The following is a 22,919-nucleotide window of genomic DNA, read 5'->3' as shown; positions in this document are numbered from 1 at the left end:
CTACAGTTAGTTTAGGTATAATCACGAAGTCGGCTTCATTCTTTTGACCTTGACACGAAAGAGTTAACCTTGTTTGTCTCGTAACTTCCGCAGCATTGTTTCTAATAGGACCTCTTACTTTAATCTTACGTGTTTTCAGAACTGGCAATTCCTCATTGGCCTTACACTGCATGAATAAATTTTCTGAGATCGCAGTCAGTTCACTTCTGCTATCAATTAAAATACTGACTGGGATATGCTTTACCATGGCCTTCACAATAGGTTGAATTTGAAAGCGTTGGTTCTGTTCTTCTTCTTCTTCTTCTTCTTGCATCAACGAATCCTCCACTGAATCATACATGAGTCTTTTCAGGAATTTCCCTTGTGAATTCGTACTTTCTGTAGGATAAGCTTCGACTGCTACTTCTCTCTCTTTTATTTCCTCTTTTCTATTTCTTCCTTCATTTATGCTTTCTTCAACATCCTCTACTTTTTCCTCATCCTCGTCTATCTTCTCCTTCTTCGTCGCTACTTCCACATAATCGCATCTAAATGCTCTAATTATCACTTCACAACTTCCTTCATTATATACGTTGGGTTGTGTGCCCACTCGTAACTTATTTTCAACTTCTGTCGACTGTGCATTATCCTCATTGAATTTGCATTCCCTGGTTTCCATCTCAAATAGCTCTGCAATATTCATTACTTCGTCCTTTCCTCCTACATTCGTTGTGCATGCCTCTGGTAATTCATCTTCCTCGTCAGTATTCTCCCAATTAATTTCGTCCCAACACGATATCGTTATCTTCTTGTCTTCGTTTTCATCTGGTCCCGGCGGATTTGTTTCTTCCTTCTTCTCTTCTCGTGATAAGATTTTTACTTCTCTGTTCAAGGTGCTGCAATTGTCCTGGGTCGGTGCGTCATTCTCTTTGGCATGGGCGCTTAGCTGTCAATTCGAACGTTTATCGGGGTTTGGTGGTCTTACCTCCACCTCTTCTATCTATATTCTCTTTTCTTGTTCAGCTTGTTGATAGTGGTTTCTTTGTTGATAATTTGTCGGTCTATTGGTTCTCCAGTACCCGTTCCGGTTGTCGTTATTCCCTCTGTAATAGTTGTTGCCGTTCCTGGATGAATTATAGTTCATAACCGGTTCTTTGTTGAAATCTATTGTCGTTTCTTGGTGCGAAGTTATCACATGGTTCGTAATTATTGTTTCTTCGTGCTGTGTCTTGTGGATTCCACTGCTTTTTGCTTTCGTTTTCACGTGCGCTTCGTCTATTTCTTGCGTCATCTTCCGAAAATATGAACTCTAGTTCCCTTAGAATACCTTTAAATGCTTAGACATCATTGCCTCCGCGACGTACTAATGATTGCTGGTATTTCAATGGTAGCTTCATCGTGCATAAAATAATCAACTCTCTGTCACTGTATGGTACATCTAAGCATTGATTTTTCTTTGCCATTAATTCGAAAAATTTCACGGGACTCTTCTCTACTGAATTTTCAAAATATGGGTTCTGTAATAATTCGTACTTCACTCTGTTCTGTGCTTCGCTGGACCAATATCGTGAGAGAAACTTCTCTCTGAAATCTTCGTACGGTCGGCATGTCGCTGCAACATTCTGCATCGTTTCTACGACTGTTCCTGACATGTGTGCACATATAAAGTCTAATTTGTGTGCTAGCGTCCAGTGTTCTGGTAATCCTACTCGGAATTGATCAATAAAAGTTCGTGGATGTAATGAGTTTCCTTCTCGAAAGCGTTGAAATTTTCTGACTGAGGAAATGATCGTTGTCGTACTTCGTCATGGTTCCATATGAAATTCGCGATTCTTCGCCACTTTTGTTTTTGATCATTTCTCCCGTCGTTCTTTCCGGTTGTGGTAAATCAATTGGATATTGTCCACTGTAACTTTCGCGTACCCGCGGTGCAGGCTGTCTGATTTCACGTATATTACTTTCAGCCTGTGATTGGAATCGCAAATGCGTAATATCTTCGTTAATTGCTTGTTTTTTCCGGTGCTGTTACAGATATGGATGTGGTTGCAGACTCTGTGCTTGTTCGATCCTGTTCACTACGCTCTTCAATGGTTTGCAACAACTCTGTTCGCAATTTCTGAAATTGTCGCTTCGTTTGCGCTTCTATTTTGACTATGCGGTTATCATATCTTTTCAGCGCTGTTTTTGTGATACGTTTGTGTAACACACTGTTTTCAACAATTTTACGCGCTGTACCTGCTGCTTGTCTAGTAACTACGTTTAACTGTTTCTCTAGTTTCTTGACTTCTCCCTGGGTGTTGTTACGTAATGTTTTGATCTCGTCCTGAATGTCATTACGCAATGTTTGTACGTCCGCTTGTACTTTGTCAATGTCTGTTCTCAATTGATTGCGACCTATTATTAAGTTTCCTATCACTTCTCGAGATTCTTTTGCCTCGTCTTCAATATGACTTAGGTGTAGCTGAATTTTTTTGTTTTGTTCTTTAATCGCACGTATTTGTTTCGTGGTTTCTGCATTTTGGTCCGTCATTTCTGCATTCTGAATTTTTATTTGGTTCGCAATTTCTTTATTTTGTCTTGTCATAGTTTCCGTCATTAATTGTAGAAATTCTGCCAGTTTGGTGGGTCCTATTGCGTTTTCTTCCGACGTCCTACGCTCTGTGTTTTCGCCCAATTGTTGGTTTGCAACCGATTGCATTGAACTGTGCTGTGACACGTTTCTGCTCGCATTCCTTGTACTCTGTGGCGAGGGAGCTCTGATTACTTGTACTATGGGTTCTACGTATTCAAGACGCAAGTTAGAATCCTCATGGACTGTCTCTCCACTTTCCTGCTCCTCTGTCGTATGCTGACTTACGTTTTCTATGCCTTGACGTACATTATCCTCGTTATGGTGCGTTATATGTCCTATTTCTCGCGATACTGCATCGTCTGTTGTACTGTCCTCTATTCTCTGTCCATTTTCATGCTGGGTCTCTACCTCAATTCGTTCACGGTCTCGATCTGCCATTGCTTATCTTTCCGAATCCCTTATTTTCTGTTTTAAAAGCAGTTCACGCGCCCTACTTCGAGTCAACATGCGCTCAAAAGATCTCACGCGTTTCATAAAATTTTTGTTCACACGACTTGACAATCAATTCACTTACTTGTTGGGTCAGAACCAACTTGTCAACGGTGTATCCGCCACCTGTGCGCTTGCATTGGAGAGAAAACTTAATTCTAACAATATTAAAATTCATTACTTAATTATGCTATTGTCTCTGCTAGAATGTCTCACTATTTATTGAATACTTTCTTACTATCTATCGCTGCAGCTACTGTTGTCAACTATTTATAACGTTCAAAAAAAAATTTTTTTTAATTACGAAAATTTTTCAACAGGATATTTTTCTGACCTAGTTAGGCATGTGGTCGACCTTCAATCATGGTATTTTACCATCCTGGCAGGGTCGCCATTTTCTAACATTCTGCGTGGTGTCTATTTGTTCTATATCATGTCTCCCTACCACTTTCGCACAATGACGCTCTGAGCATGTTTTTTAGGGAATTGACTAGTTTGAACCTGGGACCTGTTGCTGGTAAGGAGACGCCAGACCACACATGACATGTAGAGTTCAGTGAGACTAGCGATGATATAACCAGATACTTAATGATTTCAGCGTCAGGTCCACTGTACTCCCTGTAAAATAATCTTAATACTAACTAAATTAAGTGGAAGGGGTTCAAGGCTTTCCTGTTTTTAGTTAGCTGGTAAAATAACGTCGAAAAAGCAGTTAAGTTTACCATTGGAAATTTTATTCTACTCACAAAACATTGTTTATAAATTGCACTATTGATAAAAGGAAATGTTTTAATACAGGATGGTAAAAACCAACTGCGTTAAACAAAAATGTGAACGAATATTCCCTGAGTGGGTTTCAAAGTTCTACAATGGATCAAAGGATGACCTATGCCATATCACATCTATAATCTAGGTTTAAATTAAGTTTCACAAGAGAGAAAACTATCAAAATGGTCTACAGTGACCCTCAATTATCTTTAATTACTTATTTAACTTGTCGTAAATTACAGTGGCTGATGTGGCTTCTCAATAACTATATAACAGAAAAATCATCGCGTTTCGGATTTTTACTTCAAGTGGCAAATGTGAACACCATGAGCTTTAATTGACGATCGACACTAGTATTATGCAAAAAGGGGGTGTAACAGATGTGACTTCTGCAGTTCTGAGTGAAGCTTTATGCGCTGTTATGCGGCATTGTGTGCGTTCATTACCTTGTTGGTGTCCGTCAGGGGGCGGCGGGAAGCACAGCTCCGCTCACCTCGCCGTCTCCGAAACAACTCTCTCCTATCTTCTCCTTACTCCAATTTACCGAAGTTGGTTTAAAAAAACTATCTGGCTGTGTTTCATCTGACCAAGCAGGGTCTCAATGTTAACCTTAAGCTCCGCCTACAAGAATTCTGTCTGTCCAATGAGAAACGTTATACTTTTCGTGGTGGGGCAATGTTTTTTAAAGTTTGCAACGTAACAGAGACGCGAAAAAGTCTCACGCTAAAACTTGCAGGTGGTGTGGTCCTAGCGGTTAGCTGGCGACGTGGGTGTCCGTCCGTCCCTTATCGTAGGGCCTTCGAGCTTAACACGGTTCTGCTCTCGGCTTCTGTTCTCGTTTCTCCCCTCGGAACTGCGTCTGTCTCACGGTGTGAAGGTATGACATGCATTTAGGCATTCTTGTGTTAGTCTGTGGTATTCCATTTGCTCACTCGTTACTCGTATTACTTTGGTTAATTTAATGTCACGATTTATTCGGAGCTATGTGACATACTACTGGATTTGCTTATCATGTCAGGGTTTTCATGGAAGGTATTGGATTTGCCTGACACCTTACATCCTGTTGCCTAGTAGGCACAGGTCCCACCATGGGTCCTGATAGCTTGTTCCACGCGTGATGGCATCGACTTATATAAGATGCAGATGGCGTCCTATGATATATCCATCTGTGTTGCATTTATCTGGTTACAAGGTTCATCTATAATGGTTGGTATTGGGTCACAGCTTTGCACCTGCTGTCTGACCATATCCCACACATGTTTGGTTGGGGACGAGTCTGGTGATCTGGTGCACGGGGGCAAAGGGCTGACAACCTGTGACACCAAGAAGGCACGTGTTCGTGTAGCAACATGTGGTCTCCCATTATCTTGCTGAAAAATGGCGTTCCGAATGCTGTGCAGAAAGTGTTTGGCTACAGGCACCAGGATGTCTTTCAAGTGGGTAACACTGGTCACAGTGCCTGGACACGCACGAGCTGTGATTTGTGGCTGTACCCAATAGTACCCCACACCAAACGGTGTTGAGTTGGCACTATATGTCTTGTGCATATGCAGTCAGTGTGGTGCCCCTCCCCCTGTCTGCGGCGAACCAATATGCGGCTATCATTTTCGAAAAAACAGAACTCGGTTTCGTCTAAAATCACTAACTGTTGCCATTCCTACCCCAGAGATGTCGTTGCATGCACCAATGCCGCCTAGCACGTTTCTGCACATTCGTCAAAGGTAGGTGGAGAAGAGCACGAGGTGCACATAACCCACGCCTTAATGAACGGCGACGGACTGCCACCTCTGATAGTGTACGATGTGTTTCACTTTCTACTGCTGCGCCACAGCCTTAGAGGAAGCAGATCTGTCCTACAGTGCCATTCAGATTAGGTGCCGGTCTTGTGGGGGGTGGTCTGAGCGGAGCGATCTGACCGATCTCGTCGTATTCTACGGTCTTCAGTGAACCATTCTGCACACACCCGTTGCACTGCCGAAACACTTCGTCTCACAGGAGCAGTAATTTCACGAGTGGATGCATCACATACTCTGATGACAAAAATGCGCCCTCTTTCACACTCAATGATCTGACGGAACGGTTCGCGCATACGTCTGCGAGTCATCCTGCACGTCTGCTCAAGTCACACTGATCCATTACCTTCGGTTTATAGCGACAACGAGAGCCGTAGGCACATTTTACCGCTGGGTGGCGTTACGCCGCGATATCGATATTTATCTTGAACCTGCGTGGCGACATGGTTCAAATGCTAGTTATTTTTGCAGAATATACTAATGTACATGTCCTGTGAATATGAACATCTAGTCGTTCAAGGTGTCCTGTTATATCTGGACAAATGTGTCTATACACATTTATAAAATTTCATGGAAATACGATGTAGTTCAAATATAATGTGCTATTCAAAATTCTGCTCTTACTATAAAATATCAACCCGACGCATGTTCATAGCAAACAAGGCGTTGTATCGTTGTTTGAGTCATTGCCTTTTTTTAAAAAAAGGTTTTAAATCCATTGACTCTACTTTCAAGAACGCTAAAAGAACTGTTTGCCGGTTCAGTTGAGTGACTTCAGTTGAAACTACTGTAGCTGCTGCTACTGTTATTCTTGGACATATTTGTTACAACACTTCATTCCAGAAGCAGTACAGCCATATTTAAAACTGATTCTACATCATGGACGTAAGTCCATTTCACAATTCATTTTCAAAATACACTCCTGGAAATTGAAATAAGAACACCGTGAATTCATTGTCCCAGGAAGGGGAAACTTTATTGACACATTCCTGGGGTCAGATACATCACATGATCACACTGACAGAACCACAGGCACATAGACACAGGCAACAGAGCAAGCACAATGTCGGCACTAGTACAGTGTATATCCACCTTTCGCAGCAATGCAGGCTGCTATTCTCCCATGGAGACGATCGTAGAGATGCTGGATGTAGTCCTGTGGAACGGCTTGCCATGCCATTTCCACCTGGCGCCTCAGTTGGACCAGCGTTCGTGCTGGACGTGCAGACCGCGTAAGACGGCGCTTCATCCAGTCCCAAACATGCTCAATGGGGAACAGATCCGGAGATCTTGCTGGCCAGGGTAGTTGACTTACACCTTCTAAAGCACGTTGGGTGGCACGGGATACATGCGGACGTGCATTGTCCTGTTGGAACAGCAAGTTCCCTTGCCGGTCTAGGAATGGTAGAACGATGGGTTCGATGACGGTTTGGATGTACCGTGCACTATTCAGTGTCCCCTCGACGATCACCAGTGGTGTACGGCCAGTGTAGGAGATCGCTCCCCACACCATGATGCCGGGTGTTGGCCCTGTGTGCCTCGGTCGTATGCAGTCCTGATTGTGGCGCTCACCTGCACGGCGCCAAACACGCATACGACCATCATTGGCACCAAGGCAGAAGCGACTCTCATCGCTGAAGACGACACGTCTCCATTCGTCCCTCCATTCACGCCTGTCGCGACACCACTGGAGGCGGGCTGCACGATGTTGGGGCGTGAGCGGAAGACGGCCTAACGGTGTGCGGGACCGTAGCCTAGCTTCGTGGAGACGGTTGCGAATGGTCCTCGCCGATACCCCAGGAGCAACAGTGTCCCTAATTTGCTGGGAAGTGGCGGTGCGGTCCCCTACGGCACTGCGTAGGATCCTACGGTCTTGGCGTGCATCCGTGCGTCGCTGCGGTCCGGTCCCAGGTCGACGGGCACGTGCACCTTCCGCCGACCACTGGCGACAACATCGATGTACTGTGGAGACCTCACGCCCCACGTGTTGAGCAATTCGGCGGTACGTCCACCCGGCCTCCCGCATGCCCACTATACGCCCTCGCTCAAAGTCCGTCAACTGCACATACGGTTCACGTCCAAGCTGTCGCGGCATGCTACCAGTGTTAAAGACTGCGATGGAGCTCCGTATGCCACGGCAAACTGGCTGACACTGACGGCGGTGGTGCACAAATGCTGCGCAGCTAGCGCCATTCGACGGCCAACACCGCGGTTCCTGGTGTGTCCGCTGTGCCGTGCGTGTGATCATTGCTTGTACAGTCCTCTCGCAGTGTCCGGAGCAAGTATGGTGGGTCTGACACACCGGTGTCAATGTGTTCTTTTTTCCATTTCCAGGAGTGTACTTCAAAAATGGAATTTCTTATTGCTTTTGATTTCGTTATTCTCAACTACTTTTTGAAACTCAGTAGTGGCTTAATATATTTTCCGAATAACCGCTAAATTCATGTGTACCAGTTTATTTCTCACATCTTTTAAGGTATCTAACAACATGTAATATGATTTAAAACCTTTAGACCATCCAAACACATAATAAAACAAAGTGTACACTGTAATTTCTAAGCCTGGCACGGAGTCAATGTTTTTACAAATACTGATTTAACAACGATCCTTCGCTCTTACTCATTAAAATCATCTGCTCTGGCCCTGTTACTGCAGTTAACAAGAGCTTGGTAGAAAATCCTCTCCTCCATGGAGAGAATATGACAGTACTTGCTGACCGTCCATTGCGTTCTTGGTTTTAACTGGGACACTGCCTTTTTGATATGCTAAGGTGGTAGGAAAAGCTACACCATTCATATCATTAGACCGTGAAAGGTTAAATGTGTGTAAAGTGGAGTTTCTACACATCCTTTCAGATCCGAAGAGTACTTAAATTCCATACAGCCACAAGATTCAGATCGGAGCATAGAACGTTTCATTTTTCCATTGGAGCGTTGTTTTCTTATAGTATTGTGGCCGTCAGGTATTAAATACTCGACATATCATATGATTCGTACCGTTTCACAGTTCCTTCCTACTGTTTATATATTGTTGTCCATTTCATAAGCTCGTTTTGTTATATTCCTTGAATGAAATGTGTCATTCCTCACACCCTTCCCCTATAATGTTTTTTTTGTTGTTGTTGTTTCATTAACAGTTTCACTTACGTCAGCCATCTTAAGACTCCAAATATTTATGGATGACAAAAAAAAAAAGAGAATCACGGCTTCTTCTCTACTATGTTTGTGGTCAGAGATTAATCTATTGCTTCCATGTGTAATCGCTTTCATTCTGTTCATATACAGAGTTCAGTGTTAAAAGGACTTAAGTCCTACTAACACTACAAAAAAGGATTAAAGACTTGATGTTTGGTCGGGGACTGGTAAGAGGAATGTCCTTTTAATATTAACGTATGTATTTATGTGTCAAGGTCCTGGCAAAATACGTCGCTAACAAAAGTAGAACTGGACATAAGCAGTTTTAACAAGGCATGAGCTACTTACTAATCAACACTAACCGATAAATTTATCAGCACTTAGTATATACAGAACTGAAGGTCAGATTACTTAGTCAATCTATCTCTTTCACTTCATCAGACCAACATGTAGCCCAGATTTTTATTAGTAGTACGCTGTCATTTTAAGTTCACGCTATAGACTTTCATAGTTTTATTTCTGTAGCAAGAGAACAGCAATGATATTGATGAATAAAGTCTCTTTCCATTTTAATTGCATTACTAGCACAAATAGTTTATCGTTAACGTTCTTTACAATAACGCTTTAAAACCTTTCATTCGTTAAAATGAATAGTTGCTGAGCTACGAAAGGAAGACGTCCCCAGGCAATTTGCTGGACTGTATTTCCTTAGGTAAATGATTTCCAGTGTATCCCATTCTTTACTCTTATCATCATGAGGCGAAAAGCTCACTTTACCCTCTACAGAATGTAAATACAATATTTCGACACAAAGGCTGTGAATAAACAATGCTTGAAAGTTTACAACCTAGGCTTCAGGCTAGATTATACATATATATTCTATTTGCCACCTCTGGTACATTATACTTTTATAGACGTTTTCCACGTCATCCGTTATTCATGCAAAGCTCTGAGAAGAGAAACAGTATTGGGCGCGATCCACTAGAAAAACTATATGTAACCCATTCACACCCACCCACCTGCCAGCTCAGTCACACACACACACACACACACACACACACACACACACACACACACACAAGGTGGAACATATAACTGGCACTAACTAGTAACAAGTGTAAACAAAAGCATTTGTCGTAAAATCTCAAAACCATTTCGCTTCTCACGGTGAAAGTAATATTGGTACCACCTACCGCCTCGCCACCACTGCCTCAGATCACTGGTAATCATGGGTAAGCTCACATGGTTTCGGTTGAGAAGAAAAATACAATGAGATACAATTGCCCCTGGGCAGCAGAAATTACAATAAATAGCCACATCTGATGTTGGGTTGAGCACTGCAGTGGCCATGATAGGCTACGAACGATGGGACAGCTACAGACAATCACAGAGTTGTTTGCATCGTAATAGCTTTAAGCTTTAGGGAGTGACAGGTAATTGATGAGCTTTGCGTCTGGCACGCGTGATGTAACAACGCAACAAGAACGGGGACACTGAGGCGCATATGACGGGTAGTAAGAATGTAGTAAGAACGTCGCCGTGTGCATTAAGCAGTGTTGAAGTAACCACGACCACGAGCTCCCAATTACATGCTGTCTCTTGTCAGATCAGTTTCTCGCCATTTGCCAGTACTTCTCTGTGTGAAACTTCGAGTTTACCTCAGAGCCTTCATTAATCAGAGATTCACTTTCGACCTTGCATTCGACCTTCTCCTTCGGCAGCGGTTCTGTCGGCATCCATTCTTAATGAGTTTCTTGAAGGTCGCTCCCATCTCCTGGAGGTAATGAAAAACTCTTTAACTGCAGGGAGGCTGCTGAGAGCAGTAGACGGTTGCAAGAAGCACTTCACCGTAGTGTGAGTGCGTTTACGAAAAAAGAATTTTAAATAGTGTGCTCAAGATATCTACGATTAATTCACACTCATGTGATAAATGTCATGGGATACCTCCAAATATCGTGACGGACGTCGTTTTGCCTGGCGTAGTGCAGCCACTCGACGTTACATGGATCAACAAGTCGTTGGGTCTCCCCTGCAGAAATACTGAGCCATGCTACCTCCATAGCCGTCCACAACTGCGAAAGCGTTACCACTGCAGGATTTTGTGCACGAACTGACCTTTCGATTACGTTGCATAAATGTTCGATGGGATTCATATCGGGCGATCTGGGTGGCCAGGTCGCTTGCTCGAATTGTCCAGAACGCTGTTCAAAAAGAGTCGCGAACAACTGAGGCCCGGTTACATGACATCGTTATTTGACAAAATAAGTCCATGAATGGCTGCAAAGTAGCGGAACATAACCATTTCCAGTGAATGATCGGTACATTTTGATCAGAGGACAAGCACGTTCGATGTAAACACAGCCCACACCATTATAGAGCCACCACCAGTTTGCGCGGTGCCATGCTCACAACTTGGGTTCATGGCTTCATGGAGTCTGCATCGCACTCTAACCCAACCATCAGGTCTTACCACTTGAAATCGGGACTCATCAGAGCAGACCATGGTTTTCCAGTTGTCTTGAGTTCACCCCAGGAGAGGCGCTGCAGGCGATGTCGTGCTGTTAGCGTCGGTTGTCTGCTGCCATAGTCAATTAATGCCAAATTCCGCCCCACTGGCCCAACGGATACGTTCGTCGTACATCCCACACTGATTTCTGTGGTTATTTTGCGCAGTGTTGCTTGCCTATCAACACAAATAACTCTACATAAAGGCAACTGCTCTCGCTTTTTATGTGAAGGTCGTCAGTCACTGCGTAATCCGTAGTGAGAGGTAAAGCCTGAAATTAGTTATTCTGGGCCCATTCCTGACACTGTGGATCTCGGAATATTGAATTCCCTTACGATTTCCGAAATGAAATGAAATGTCTCATGCGTCTAGTTCCGACTGCAATTCTGCGTTCAAAGACCGTTAATTCCCGTTCTGTTGATCTCCGTCGTGCGGCCATAATCACGTCCGAAACCTTTTCATATTAAGCACACGAGTACAAATGACAGCTCTGCCAGTGCGCTGCCCATTTGTACCTTGTGTACGCGATACTATAATCATCTGTATATGTGCATATCGCTATCCCTCGACTTTGCCACCTCAGTGCATGTTCAACATATACATTTCCAGTTAATTACGACGCGTGGTGGAAGGTGAGAAACACCATTTGACGAACGCGACTTTATCATGAAGTTTTGGTAGCAACTCAGATCAATGAAGCTACGATCACGGAGCAGAATATACGTTTTACATAGAAGCCTAATCGCCTCTGTAGCCCTTGTTCAAATGGTTCAAATGGCTCTGAGCACTATGGTCATCAGTCCCCCTAGAACTTAGAACTTCTTAAACCTAACTAACCTAAGGACATCACACAACACCCAGTCATCACGAGGCAGAGAAAATCCCTGACCCCGCCGGGAATCGAACCCGGGAACCCGGGCGTGCGAAGCGATGTAGCCCTTGTGAGGTCAAATGAGGAGTGCGTCAATAAACAAATAGCGGCATCATCAGGATTCGTCTGCGATAGTAACAATTTTGAAATTTTTGAAAACATGGTCAGCGATCTTAAAATTTGTTAAAATTAAAATTTAAAAGTCTTGATTTTTTTTTATTGGAGTCGAAACCGGTCACTCCAATAAAAAATATTTTAACAAGATTGCGATCAAGACTTTTTTAAATTTTAATTTTTACGATAGCAACGGTTGGAGGACTGGCAACATGCTGATAACGTGTCCCATGATCATAGATCGCTTCTCGCACTACCTTGTAGGCTGGGGTCTGCCGGATGGAACACGTCTAAGGCTCTAATCACTGTGTACTGTTTACGTTGACATAGGGTCCTACAGTGTACTAGGGCATGCTGAAAAGCTATGCCCCCGAATTTCTTCTGTGAAAACTCCTGAACCCTTTAATATAAAACGAACTTTATTAACATTTTACACCTTCATCCTTCGTGTCTATACATTTATTTCTCACCACTGTGAAGCTGACATTCCTTCCAGTGAGACGCTAGTTTGTTGGTATCGTCACTGCAGAATGTTCGATTTTGTTGATGGAGCTACATCATCATGTCTGACTGTGCCGCTTTATGAATGTCCAGATGAAGTCCTTTAACTTTTGGAAACAGATGAAAATCGGACGGAACTAAGTGAGGTCTGTATGGAGCATGAAATATGACATTGAACCAAAGGCGTTGAACCAAAGACGTAGGATTCCTGCAGATGTTGTATCGTTTATGTCTGGTCAGACATTGTCATGATGAAGCATGTGTGGACGAACCATTCGAAATCGAAGCTTGATTACAGCAAGCTGTTTCTCATGCACCGATATCGTTACGTTATACATAGCCACGTTACACGCTACTATTTGAAACCCTCTAGCAGCAAAGGAATGTAACTATGTAACATGAAGAATACAGATGTAGAATGTTAATACGTTTGTTTTATTTAAGAAGCATTAAGAGTTTTCACATAAAAAATTCGGAGACAATAATTTTGATCACATTCTGCTCGAGTAGTAGCGTTTATGACAGCTCCATTAATTCGGTAGTTTGTTACTTAGTTGAGTGTTCCACACAGCACTTGAAAGATTATTTTAAACAGGATCTGTTTGTAGGTTCAGGCTCATTTTGTTATAAGAAAATATAATGATTGTTTCTTCTTATAATACTGAGAGCCTAAACCTACAAATTTATCCTAGTATCCTTACTTTCTTTCAACTCATTCACCTCGGTCTAAAAATAATAAAAAAGTAAATAATTCGGAAAAGACCAATTTCATATATATACTTGTAATAAGTGAACTAAATCATTTTCAGTTAAAAATTCTCAGTTAATATCCTATGCTTTGCATCATATGTGAGATCCATTTTGCCACACATAATTAAGTAATTAATGGTATCTGCAGGTACAGAAATTTTGTCATTAAGAGCTGCACACAAATTTTCATTTTTGTTCTTTGAGTGGCAACTACATTCTTTCTGATTCATATGTATGACATAAACTAGATAATTCGTTTAAAAATTCAAAATCCAGGAAAAACTTGCACATTTCTGACAGAAAAACTTCAGTTCTTCCATTTTCCAAAAATGGGGCTTATAGTTTTACATGATCATAGAGTGACAAATCAATCAGTTGGATATTTTTATGATTAGCTTGAAGCAAAACAATAATAAAATAAGGCATAACAAATTCTGCAGAGTTATCTCACGAAATAAGCATCAAACGAAAAATCTAAAAAGAACGAAACTCGTCTAGCATGAAGAGGGAAACCAGAAGGCGCTATGGTTGGCTCGCTAGATGGCGCTGCCATAGGTCAAACGGATGTCAACTGTGTTTATTTAAATAGGAACCCGCATTTTTATTACATATTCGTGTGGTACGTAAAGAAATATGAATGTTTTAGTTGGACCACTTTTTTCGCTTTGTAACAGATGGCGCTGTAATAATCACAAACGTATAAGTACGTGGTATCACATAACATTCCGCCAGTGCGGATGGTTATTTGCTTCGTGATACATTACCCGTGTTAAAATGGACCGTTTACCAATTGCGGAAAAGATCGATATCGTGTTGATGTACGGCTATTGTCATCAGAATGCCCAACTGGCGTGTGCTATATATGCTGCTCGGTATCGTGGACTACATCATCCAAGTGTCCGAACCGTTCGCTGGATAGTTACGTTATTTAAGGAAACAGGAAGTGTTCAGCCACATGTGAAACGTCAACCTCGACCTGCAACAAATGATGATGCCCAAGTAGGTGTTTTTGCTGCTGTCGCGGCTAATCCGCATATCAGTAGCAGACAAATTGCGCGAGAATTGGGAATCACAAAAACGTCGGTGTTGAGAATGCTCCATCATACCGATTACACCCGTACCATATTTCTATGCACCAGGAATTGCATGGCGACGACTTTGAACGTCGTGTACAGTTCTGCCACTGGGCACAAGAGAAATTACGGGACGATGACAGATTTTTTCCACGCGTTCTATTTAGCGACGAAGCGTCATTCACCAACAGCGGTAACGTAAACCGGCATAATATGCACTACCGGGCAACGGAAAATCTACGATGGCTGCGACTAGTGGAACATCAGCGACCTTGGCGGGTTAATGTATAGTGCGGCATTATGGGAGGAAGGATAATTGGCCCCCATTTTATCGATCGCAATCTAAATGGTTCAATGTATGCTGATTTTCTACGTAATGTTCTACCGATGTTACTACAAGATGTTTCACTGCATGTCAGAATGGCGGTGTACTTCCAACATGATGGACGTCCGGTACATACCTCGCTTGCGGTTGAAGCGGTATTGAATGGCATATTTCATGACAGGTGGATTGGTCATCGAATCACCGTACCATAGCCCCCACGTTCACCGGATCTGACGTCCCCGAGTTTCTTTCTGTGGGGAAAGTTGAAGGATTTTTGCTTTAGTGATCCACCGACAACGCCTGACAACATGCGTCAGCGCATTGTCAATGCATGTGCGAACATTACCGAAGGCGAACTACTTGCTTTTGGTAGGAATGTCGTTACACGTATTGGCAAATGCATTGAGGTTGACGGACATCATTTTGAGCATTTATTGCATTAATGTGGTATTTACAGGTAATCACGCTGTAACAGCATGCGTTCTCAGAAATGATAAGTTCACAAAGGTACATGTATCATATTGGAACAACCGAAATAAATTGTTCAAACGTAACTACGTTCTGTATTTTAATTTAAAAAACCTACCTATTACCAACTGTTCGTCTAAAATTGTGAGCCGTATGTTTATGACTATTACAGCGCCATCTATCACAAAGCAAAAAAAATGGTCCAAGTAAAACATTCATATTTCTGTACGTACTACACGAATATGTAATAAGAAATGGGGATTCCTATTTTAAAAAACGTAGTTGATATAGGTTTGACCTATGGCAGCGCCATCTAGCGGGGCAACCATAGCGCCATCTGCTTTCCCCCTTCAACTAGACAAGTTTCGTTCTTTGTAGTTTTTTCCATTGACGCTTGTTTCGAGGGATATTTGGCCCGGTCACGATCAATGGACCACCCTGTATACCACATAAATTAATAAGTAATGGTACTGATCCCCCATAGTACACAGAACGGGTCAGATCGCTGTTGCAGAAGCAACGAAAAAAGCGTGCCAAATTTAAAAGATTGGCAAAGATTTTCAGAATTTAGAAATATAGCGCGTACTTCAATGCGAGACGCTTTTAATAATTTTCACAATGAAACTCGGTCTCGAAATCTGACAAAAAACCCAAAGAGATTTTGGTCATACATGAAGAATACCAGAGGCAAGACGCAATCAATACCTTCATTGCTCGATAAAAACGGTGAAGTGACTGATGACAGTGCCACTAAAGCAGAATTATTGAACACGGTTGTCCAAAATTCCTTCACCAGAGAAAACGAAGTAAATATTCCTGAATTCCGATCAAGAACAACTGCCAAGTTGAGAAACATAGAAGCAGATATCTTCAGCGTAGCAAAGCAGCATAAGTCACTTAATAAAGGAAAGACCTCCGGTCCAGATTGTATATCAGTCAGGTTACTTTCAGAGTATGCAGATGCAATAGCTCCATATTGAGCAATTATATACAACCGCTCGCTCATGGAAAGATCCGTACCTAAAGAGTGGAAAATCACATCAATACAGAAAAAGGGAGATAGAATAATCCGCTGAATTACAAGCCCATATCTCTAACGTCGATTTGGAGTAGAGTTTTGGAATATATACTGTGTTCGGACATTATGAAGTACCTCGAAGAAAACGATTTATTGACATATAGTCAGCACGGATTCAGAAAATATCGTTCTTGTGAAACACGACTTCATCTTTATTCTCGTGAAGAAATGAGTGCTATCGACAGGGGATGCCAATTGATTGCATATTATTAGATTTCCAGAAGGCTTTCCACACCGTTTCTCACAAGCGTCTTCTAACCAAACTACGTGCTTATCGAATATCGCCTCAGTTGCGCGACTGGCTTCGTGATTTCCTGTCAGAAAGGTCACAGTTCGTAGCAATAGACGGAAAGTCATCGAGTAAAACAGAAGTAATATCCCAAGACAGTGTTATAGGCCCCTATTGTTCCTGATCTATATTAACGACATAGGAGACAATCTGACAATCTGACTAGCCGCCTTAAACTGTTTGTAGATGATGCTGTCATTTACAGTCTTATTAAGTCATCAGGTGACCAAAACGAATTGCAAAATAATTTAGATAAGATATCTGTATGCTACGGAAAGTGGAAATTGACCCTGAATAAAGAAAAGTGTGAAGTTATTCACGGGAGTACTAACAGAGATCCGCTAAATTTCGATTACGCGATGAAGCACAGAAATCTGAAGGCCGTAAATTCAACCAAATACGATTACCAATAACCTAAATTGGAACGATTACATAGATAATGTTGTGGGTAGAGCAAACCAAAGACTGTGATTCATTGGCAGAACACTTAGAAGGTGCAACGGGTCTACTAAAGAGCCTGCTTACACCACGCTTATCCGCCCTGTTCTGGAGTATTGCTGTGTGGTGTGGGATCCTCATTAGGTGGGACTGACGGATGACATCTAAAAAGTTCAAAGAAGGGCAGCTCGTTTTGTATTATCGCGAAATAGGGAGATAGTGCCACAGATATGATACGTGAATTGGAGTGGCAATCATTACCAGTTTTGTTCTCCGATTGCAAAAACATTCTGTTGGCACCCACCTACGTAGGGAGAAATGATCATCACGATAAAAGAGAAATCAGGGAATGGAACGGTAGAGAGAAGGTGGTTTATTGAAATCCTGCCAGGCACTTTATTGTGAATAGGAGAGTAATCACGTAGATGCAGACGAAGTAAAAGACGAATATATACATATGAAATATCTGCTCACGAGTGCTCAAAGGATCTAGATGGAAAAAGTAATACATCAGGTAATGTTTTTTTTTTTCAAATATGAATAATGATTCAGTAGCGATACATATGGATAAAGATGAGATATGGTACTGGGAGATTGATGGGAATACACCAAAATGCCAAACAAATCAATCTGAGGTTTTAGTTCATGAAATTGTTCGTGTATTATATTTGCAACATTCAGATGTTAATGAAGCAATAATATATCCTTCCTATAATGGTTCAAATTTAGAGTTATCTCAAGATGATATTGATGCAGTTGTGTGTTAAAAAAGTAACGACGCAGTCGAACGACTGCTTGAGCTGTTATTCAGTACCAGCAGCACAGCAATCTATACCAAATGTACCACCTGAACCAGTTGAATCCTTATAAGAATTTTGATAACTTATTATTAGTGAATGGAATTTTAAATACTTTTATATCGGAAATGGGTGTGGATAGGTAATGGTATGAAATCACAGTTAATAACTAATTGCTTAACATTTTTACCACAAGATATACAAAAAAAAAGATGGAGTGTATCAAAGACCAAGTGGCGAAATTGTAGTTTTTGGGAGCAAGTTGATATACAGAGTGTCGAAAAGAATACTTTGAGAGGTGGCGGTACTCATCGAAACAAGAAAAGGAAGTTCAATAAACGAGGGACGAGAAATGCATACTTTCTGCAATAAACGCGTGTTTACAGGAGGCGTTCAATGTGGCGTCCATTCATGACAATCCTTTGAAGTATAGCCGGTTGTTGTTGTAGCTGCTGGCACGCACTCAAGACATAACCTTGTAGTGTCCACACGTCGTTGATTGGCGTAGCGTAGACCAATTCCTTCAGGTATCCCCATAACGAAAAGTCTAGGGTATTGAGGTCTGGGGAATGAGCAGGCCAAGGTGAGTCCCCAACCAATTCAGCAGTCATGAAATATCTGTGTCAGATGGTCATGCACACTGCGACGAAAGTGCGTATGTGCGCCATTATGCAAGAACCCCATTTGTATTCGTTGCTGCAATGGCACAGCCTCGAGCAAGATAGGCAATACAATAATGGGAAAGTCCAGACATTACCCCCCAGTTAACCTTTATGGTAGCACATATGGCCCTATTAATCTACCCATACGTTGATTGAGAATCGGTGTTGATGTCCTCTTTTCGGAACTGCTTTGAGATTTTTGTCTGCCCATAGATGCTGGTTATGGAAATTCGCAACACCATCTCTTGTGAACCCTGCCTCATCGGTATATAACACCTTGTATGGCAAACTTCTGCAACAGCCATTGATAGAGCCTCTGCCTGCCATGATTATCCTGTGGGCTTAGGGACTGAACGCGCAGTTATGGGTACACCATCTGTTCATGAAGAACCTACGACGCCGAGATAAGAGACTGAGACATGCGTTCTGCTGTTGCTAATCGCCCCACACTGGTCCCAGGGTTTCTTCCACCGAACGCAGCACAAGCTCCTCCATGTCAGGTGTACAGACTGTGCGAGGCCGTCCACTGTCAGTTTTCCGAGGTGCAAGCCTATCTGTGTCGCTCAGACACTGAAAATGTCTGTCGAATAGCGTATCAGAGGGCACTCTGCGCTGTGGATCTTTTTCAGTGTAGAATGCATGAGCTCGCAGGCTGCGTCCATTTGCTAAACCATAGCAGAATATCATATCCACCATTTCACTTGTCGAGTAATAGGCTTCCATTGCTAACAAAAGGTGCAAGAGAGAAAATGTAGATGTACTGCGCCATTTGTACGTACAGACAGCAGAATAACAGTAAACACAAAAGCGAATTCCTGTTTGGAAGAGGGTAAAACACCGTGACACGTACCCAGGGTTCACATTACTGTAGAAGAAGGCACACAAACACGACGAAAACTAACTCAGCCTACATCACGACTCGAACCACACAACTAACTGTACACCACCTAGTCGTAAGAAGAGTACTGTTAGTAAGACATCATAATAGCCTGCTGACACATTCGACGGATTGTCAGAGCAGCGACTGTGCTAATATCCGCAACCAAACGTCGCGCAGCCCTTCCAATAAATACGTGTGTATCTCGGGAAGTATGCGTTTCCAAACCCTTGTTTTATGGACTTATTTGTCTTGTTTGGATGAGTACTACCACTTCTCAAAATATTCAACACTTTTTCTTGAATACCCTGCATATTGCGCAATTATTACATTCTTTCTAAGAGATGATTTACCCCAGAAAATGGTTGCGTACAACATTTTTGAATGTAAATATGCAAAATATGTCGGAAGGCAGATACGTTTGTTTCCGAGATTAACAATTACACAAAGAGCAAAAGTAGCTGAACTTAATATGCGCTGTATGTCTTATTTGGAAACAAGCATGGGTTGGGGATTGTTCGGAGGAAGAGACCAAACTGCGAGGTCATCGGCCTCATATGATTAGGGAAGGAAGTCGACCGTGCCCTTTCAATGGAACCATCCCGGCATTTGTCTGGAGCGATTTAGGGAAATCACGGAAAACCTATATCAGGATGGTCGGACGCGGGAGTGAACCGTCGTCTTCCCGAAAGCGAGTCCAGCGTGCTAACCACTGCGCCACCTCGCTCGGTGAAACACGCGCGTTTCATTCATCTAAAGTAGTCGAAGTTGCCAATATTAATGCTGACTTTTCATCCTGAAGCTTGTATTCAATACTACTCGGTTCAGTACTGTGTCTGTTTCTCTGACTCGACAACAATGCTACAAAGGAGCATGGATAGTTTTACTGATGGACAATTGATGGACATGCACCTCGCGCATGAGTTCACTGAATGTAATGGGGAAGAGGCACAACAACACTTATGGTGTGTTTTACCCACAGCGATGGCAACCGTATATTGGAAGGTTTGCTTCCCTGGTTTATTACGTTATCCAGTGCTCCGTGTTTCGCACATCTCTGATTGTATATTACAGGCTTTTTCATTGTTATGATGGTATTTTCCCAAAAATAAAAGATTTCTTATACCAAAATACAGCCTCAGAAATTTTATTGTGGAGCGTTCTGGCTAACCCCGTATACGATGTATGGTGTCCCTACCTGTGTGCTGTGCACACCATATTGGAAAGTCTGTTGGAATTCCTATATGCGCTGATGTTATTATAATAGTACTGATGTTAGTATAAGAATAATTATAAGTCTGTGCGCCACCTAGACCAATAAGCAACATTCCAAATATCGCAGACTTCCGTCTCCACGTTTTCAGCGTTCTTCTTTGCTCAGTCACGTGCCTTGCTCCATCTCTGGTTGCTTCGTTATGAACGGGAATAACCCTTACCTTACATACTTTTAAAGCCAACAGTTCGCTGGATCAGATACGAGGGAACTCCCTTGTGGTTCCCGGTCAGCTACAGTCCATTTGCAGTTGAATTTCTTCCGAGGAAAACATCGTGCACTGATTCAGAAGTTGGAATGCCACTGTATTCGTATATCACTGACACAAAATATCTGTCATTATACCTCGCATTAGACTTTAATAAGCTCGTGTTATTGCTACAAGCGTTCAACTGAAAGACTTGCTCGCCGCCAAAAGGAGACATGAAATTATCACTGCTTCAAAAGAAATGCACAATGGTTTTTTTAATACATCCAATTTATTTTCATTCCTCTGATATTTTTACAATGTGTTTATGCATTTTTGAGACAAAAAATGTCATTTTTTCACATAATCTCCGTCCCTTTCAGGTGTCTTAAGCGATCATGGAACTCAGGCAAGTATACTTGCAGGACAGAAGTCACATGAAGCACGTTTGATCCACTGTTCAGCAGCCTTCACAAGGAATTCATCATCATCATCAAATTTCGTTCTTCGAATTGATTCTTTCAGTTTTATGGTTCAAATGGCTCTGAGCACTATGGGACTTAACATCTGTGGTCATAAGTTCCCTAGAACTTAGAAGTACTTAAACCTAACTAACCTAAGGACAGCACACACATCCATGCCCGAGGCAGGATTCGAACCTGCGACCGTAGCAGTCGCGCGGTTCCGGACTGCGCGCCTAGAACCGCTAGACCACCGCGGCCGGCTTTCAGTTTTATCAAAGAGTCGGTAATCACACGGTGCCAGATGAGGGCAGCAGGGTGGGGGTTTCAGTATGGATCATCCAAGGTTTGTGACCTCGGTGGTGATTTTCTCATTGGCATGTGGCTGGGTGTTATCATACAACATCACATTTCGCCGATATTGTATAATGCATCACAGTAGAACATTAACAATTTTAAAGTTGACCATATATGCATCAAGACTGATAGCGGTTCCGTGTGTCTTGATCTCCATAAACAACGGTCCTTCTGAATTAAGAAATACTGTAGCGTTTTCTTTTGCTGTTGAAAGCTCAGTTTTGAATTTCTCTTCTCTGGCGTGTTTGAACGATGCCGTTCCATCGATCACCTCTACGTCTTCGGTTCATCGTGATGGGGTCAGGTGTCATCTCCCATCACAATTTTTGCTAGGAAGTAATCTCCACAATTTTCTAATTATTCCAAAAGTTCACTGCACACTGTCGTCTCTGTTTCCTTGTGGGGATCTGTCAGCAGTCTGTAAAATCACCTGGCCCAGTACTTCTTCAGCTTCAACTGCCTCAGTGTTCTGCGCACGATCGTTTCTCCTACACCTACTCGGACAGACAGTTCGTTCAGTGTTTGCGTTTGTCAGTCGAGTCTGGGTACATTGCACACAGTCAGGAGTCTGTAGTGCCCGGTCTGCCACTGCATGAAAGTTGCGGAGTATTCGCGTGTCCACTTACACCGATAATCTGCTTGCATAACGATTAACTACACAGCGACCAACAGTGTCATCTCCATACACCCTCTTCAAGCCCATTGAATGTTGGTCACTGTCCCATTCTCACAACACAGGAGTCCTATAATAGCACATTGCTTCAGACGAACATTAAGTGCAGCAACCACCTCGAGTGCTACGACAGTGAGTCTCGCGGAAACAGGTCGAATTAAATTTGAAAATAAGCGAGAAGACTGTTTCCATGACTTCCGTGAATTGCAAAGAAATAGAGCAGAAATTGGATTTTTGTTAAAAAATTGTGCATTTCTTTTGGAGTGTGTCTCATGCACGGCATACGAATGCGAATACTGTTTAATGCTTTCACCTGGATATACATGACGCATAATGCCTGTCAGTATGGGATGACTATCAGAGGCATCAAAACTTTTCCCGAATGAAATTTTCACTCTAAAGCGGAGTGTGCGCTGATATGAAACTTCCTGGCAGATTAAAATTGTGTGCCGAACCGAGAATCGAATTCGGGACCTTTGCCTTT

This window comes from Schistocerca americana, chromosome 2 (assembly GCF_021461395.2).
Source record: "Schistocerca americana isolate TAMUIC-IGC-003095 chromosome 2, iqSchAmer2.1, whole genome shotgun sequence".
Classification (NCBI taxonomy): Eukaryota; Metazoa; Arthropoda; class Insecta; order Orthoptera; family Acrididae; genus Schistocerca; species Schistocerca americana.
This window is presented reverse-complemented; position numbering follows the sequence as displayed.